The sequence below is a fragment of the Thermobia domestica genome, chromosome 8, assembly GCF_964235325.1.
Source record: "Thermobia domestica chromosome 8, izTheDome1.hap1.1, whole genome shotgun sequence".
NCBI lineage: Eukaryota > Metazoa > Arthropoda > Insecta > Zygentoma > Lepismatidae > Thermobia > Thermobia domestica.
In genome coordinates, this window is record NC_137461.1 from 203,725,326 (window position 1) to 203,730,976 (window position 5,651).

The window sequence follows — 5,651 nt, forward strand, 5'->3', positions numbered from 1 at the left end:
GTGTTTACTTTTTAAGTGCCCACAAATTTTAATGAAGTTGTGCATATAACAGATTTATTTCCGGAAGGCTTGAGCCCGATAGCCACCCCCTAAATACACCACTGGCAGATTGTATCTATAGTTGTTTGATTTCTCCTGTATTATACTTGTAACAGTAAAGTATAATAATAGTTGTAATATTACAAAGTACACAGTGATATTACATATGAATATAAAAAGAAATCTCTTTATGTACATGAAGATGGCATTAAGATAGCGTTTAGTTATCTAAAACTAGATTATACATGTTGGCGTGGAGCCAGTGGTGCTATTCAGCCGGTTCGCGAGAACAGGTTGTTAAAATAGTTCGAGTTCGCAGAACCGTTTGTTATACCCAGACATAAACACACACATACACGCAAGACCTAGCCGAGAATGAAAGAAAAAAACCAAACAAATTTGTGAAAATACCTCTGTACTTTTCCCGCTCGCTTGCATTGTTGTGAAGGCAAGCAAATTTGATACGTATATAATGCCTATTGAGTGGGCTACCTATCTGTTTTTGTATGATTCCGATATCTTCCGTAGTTCCGGGCATATGTGTCTTCGAAACAATGTGTGCTAAATATTGGTATTTTCATCGATATCTCGAACGATTGCTTGTCATGATCTATACTAGCATTACTCAAAACATGGCCTCTTTCTGGTGGGACACCCGGTTGTTAAAAAATTAGAACAGCACAACTGCGTGGAGCCTAATTCCATGTTTAAAAGTTGAGTTTTGCGCAGGTGCGATAGTTTGGAGTGAGTTACGAATAGGGGATTGGAAGAGGATAGGATGCCATTTCATAAGAACACTGTAACAATTACCATGGACATCATTGAAGCGTTGAACAATTTTGAATGTGTGTGTGTGTGTGTGTTCGTACTTATTACGAGACGGATTAAAGTGCAGTGATTGTTTAGACAACATTTCATTGTTAGCTGACATTGCTCCAAAGGTCTACTGTTATTGTTATAGTATTCCTATGAAACACAATTCTAACCTCTTCGAATCTCCATCCACAAACCACTTCAAGCTATCGCACCTGCCTAGTATTTAACTTTCAAATGTGGGAGTGACGCACCACCGTGTGACGAGAGGAACCTTCTACATGGCGCGAAGCCGATTGACACATTTCAAAGTTTAACATTAAGCAGACGTGATAACTTGGAGTCAGTTGTGGGTGAGGGATTGAAAATGAATAGGATGCCATTTCATAAGAACACTGTAACAAGTACAATAGACCGTTTGAGCAGTGTAAGCTAACAAAGAAATGTTGTCTGAACAATCTTTACACTGTAATAATAGAATTAGTTCCCTAATAAGACGAAGATAGAAAACACATTGTTCGATGCTTCAACTATATACATAGTAACTTACAGCAGTGGTTTTCAACCTTTTTTTGACTGGGAACCCACTTTATTGAACGTCCACGCACGAAATAAATTATAATAGTGTAAGACTAAAATAAAATTTTGTAAAAAGTAGTGACTCTATATTGTACTGAACATTGTTGCTGCCAGATGGATTGGAGGCGCTGACTGGTACAGTGTGTTTTAAAATTGATTTTAACTTAAGCATTAAATGCTTCAAGATTTTTAAATTCTACAATCTTGCGACATGCCAAGCTTTTACGGCTGCACACTATTCAACTTTCAAATGTGGAAGTCGATTCCCCGCCAAAACTAAACACTAATCCAACAAACGTTATCATCACCAAGATTTAAAAAAAAATAAAGAAAAAGAAAAAAAAGAAAAAGAAAAATCTATATTATAAAATTGATAGTGACTATGTTTGTGACTCCTAATCTCTTGAACCACCCGACAGATCTTGATCAAATTTTCAACATAGATGAGGTTCAGGCCTGGGAGTGCTTTTATTAGATTACTTTGACGGTAGAACTTAGGGGTAGGGGGGAGGAAATTATGAAAAATAAATAAAACTTAATAAATCTTGAACCAAACCACCAATCTCAATCAAATTTTCAATATAGATGAGGTTCGTGCCTGGGGTGTTTTTCATACTTTCATTTTGACGGAGCAACGTAGGAGAGGGAAAGAAGAGGGAGATATATAAAAATCAATATATATATAAACAAAAGTGACTATAGTCGTGAGTTAATAACTCTTGAACCACCTGATCGATCTCAATCAAATTTTCAACATAGATGAGGCTCGAACCTGAAAAGTTTTTCAGCATTTCGCTTCGACGGTAAATCTTAGGGTAGGGGTAGGGGAGGAGGAGAAATATAAGAATATAAAATAAAACTTAATAATTCTTGAACCACCCTACCGATCTCTATCAAATTTTCAAAATAGATGAGATTTGGAACTGGAAAGGTTATATATATATATATATATATATATATATATATATATATATATATATATATATATATATATATATATTCACTTTGACGGTAGAACCTGGGAAATAAGGGGGAGATTATATATAAAAATAAATAAAACAACTTCTGAACCACCCAACCAATCTCGATAAAATTTTCAACATAGATGACGTTCGGGCGTGGGATAACTTCATCATTTAACATGACGGTACAACGTGAAGGAGGGAAAGGAGCGAGATATGTGTAAAAATAAAAATGAGAGTGACTGTCTTTGCAACTTCATCGCTATTGAACCACCCGATCCGGTCTCGATTAAATTTTCAACATAGATTTGGCCGATTAGGTTCGGGCCTCGGATGGTATTTATCTACTCACTTTGACGATAAAACTTAGGGGTGGGGGAGGGAGGAGTTAAAAATATAAATAAAACTTAATGACTCTTGAACCAAACGATCAATCTCGATCAAACTTTTAACATAGATGAAGTTCGGGCCTGATTTTTTTTTTTTATCATTTAACTTTGACAATAGAATTCAGAGGAAGGGAGAGGAGAAGAGATACATGCAAATAAATAAAACTTAATAACTCATGAACCATCGGACCGATCTTGATCCAATTTTCAACCTAGATGAAGTTTGAAAGTGAGATGATTTTTGTCATGTCACTTTGAAGGTGTAATTTAACGGATTGGGAGGGAGACAGAGATAGATTTAAAAATGATCGAAAATGACGGATATTAGTGTCGAATCTATAGTTTTTGAGGTCGCTGAGATGAACAGTGTCACTTCCGATGCTGTTTAAATCCAAATTCAACCCCGCAGCTTGGGAGAGGGGAGGGGATATATATATATATATATATATGATAGAAAATGATCAATATTAGTGCCGAATCTATAGATTTCCAGGTCACTGAGATGAACAGTGACACTTCTGATTCCGTTTAAATGCAAATTCAACCCCGCAACTTGGGAGAGAGTAAGATATGTAAAAATGATCGAAATGATCAATATCAGTGTCGAATTCATAGTTTTTAGGGTCGCTGAGATGAACAGTAACACTTCCGATGACGTTCCCCGCAAATGGGAGGGAAAGGGATATATAAAAATAATTGAAAGTGACCGATATCAAAGAGGGCTTTAGTAATAGTAAAAAGTGACTGACTAACGGAACATATTATTATGTTTTCTTAAGGCTGTTGCTACCTCTTTGTCAAGTCGAGTTTTCCCCTATCTAATAACATTGGAACTTTTTTCGAATTTTTCTCAGTAAGCAATGAACAAATCCCTACAAAAATTTGCATGGAGTCAGGTCAATAATAAAGGATTCCTTATATGAGCTTATAATTTTACTAAATGCCTCCAATTAAGTTATTCATTTCCCCCCCCCCCTTTTTTTTTTCATGTGAAGATTCGCAACAAGGCATTGACGACATTCGGTTCTCTCTTCTAGCAGGTTCCGGAGGGTTACTTTGAGGTTGAACATTGTCCACAGCTGTGAGGGGATCCTTTTCAAGAATGACATATTTATGGCATTTCAGTGAGGAAGCGTTGGAGTACGTTTTCTTTGCTGAAAGCAGAAAAAAAGAAATAAAAACAATGAGAACAAATCCATTCTTCTTTTACATTAGCTTTTCCCCCGTTCATGGATAGACAGTTGTAAGCAATTAGAAGCGAACTGTCTCTATTGAATAAAGATACTTTTAGTGTATACCAAAGGGAATATCACTTTATTATTATTATAACTTTTTTTAAAACATGAATAGATATAACTTTCTTGATTCGAAATAATAGCATGTTAATAACCTTGTAACTTGCCCAGTCTATCTATATATGAGATATTTATTAGTGAACTTTTAAAGTGGTAAAAGAAAAATTACTTCTATAGTAACGTATCTTGCTAGACAAACTATTTACATTTTATTTTATTTATTCGTTATATTTTATTGCATTTATTTACTTTATTTTATTCATTTTATTTATTATATTTCAATTTACAATAAATTGCAGGTTTTTAACAACGAATAGTGCTCAAAATGGTACAAAATAAAACCTATTACCATTCAACTTTAGATTTAGATCAAACATAATAATGAACGATAACGTCAATATATATTGTATACATTTATTTTTTATACTTTTATATTGTTTGCATTTTTTTTATAAGCTGTTCAGCTTAGACTTATCCGAAGCCCAAATTTTCATCCAAACTTCTTATCAGCTTTCGGCTCCAACAAGTAGGGAAATAGCGAAGGTCCCTTCAAACTCAATGAGACAAAAGGACTTCAAAAGACTGAGCCTCTTTGTGCCATGCAGCCAATCACCGACATTCCCTCCAGTTCACTGGAGTCTGGCTATTGTTTGTTAAAAATTTTACTCATTTTTCACTTAGAAGAAAAGCTGTATAGAGCAACTGGATTTTCGTGCAGTAGATAGTTTAGTTGATTTTTAATTGATAGTTTATCTATTTTATTTGATGTTGGAAGATGAATTCTGAGGAAGAAAAAATATCAAGAAGAAAGCGGAAAGCGACATACTCGATTCTTCCATTGAAGAAATCCCGCTCAAGTAGAAATCTTCAACGCCATCAGCCCCATTAGTAAAATCATTACAATACTCTCCTGGTTATTCAAATCTTGCAATCAACCTATCTCAAATCTTGCAATCAACTGGGGAAAAGAACATGAAAAAATAGCAGTCGAGAAGTATGAAGACAAATATGGGGTAAAAGTGAATCCTTGTGGCTTATTTATAGATATTGATCACCCCTTTCTTGCAGCATCTCGTGATGGCATAGTTCGCCAAGAGGGAAAGGAAGATTATATTATTGAGGTAAAATGTCCTTTTAAAGGTCGTTACTGCCAATCAATTGCTGAAGCCTGTAAATCGATCAAAGGGTTTCCATTGAAACTTACAAGTGACAACAATTTTATCCTTCCTTCGTCCCATCCATATTACCACCAACTACAAACACAGCTTCAATGTGTGAATGTGAATCGCTGTGACTATATAGTATTCATAGAAAATGACTTGGAAGTTTTGTCCATCTACCGAGATCGAACGTTTATGTCATCGATAATTCCGAAACTAGAGTCATTTAATATGACATGCTTGTTGTCTGAAATTGTAGATTCTCGAGCTCAGAGGTCACTACCCTTACGAGAACACGCGTGCATTTTAAATAGGAACTAACAAGAAAAACACGGAAAAACAACTCATGGGGAAAAACAATGAACCCTGTCCTTTTCAGTGCATTAACATTTTTCATTGCTTTCCTTCTCGGTA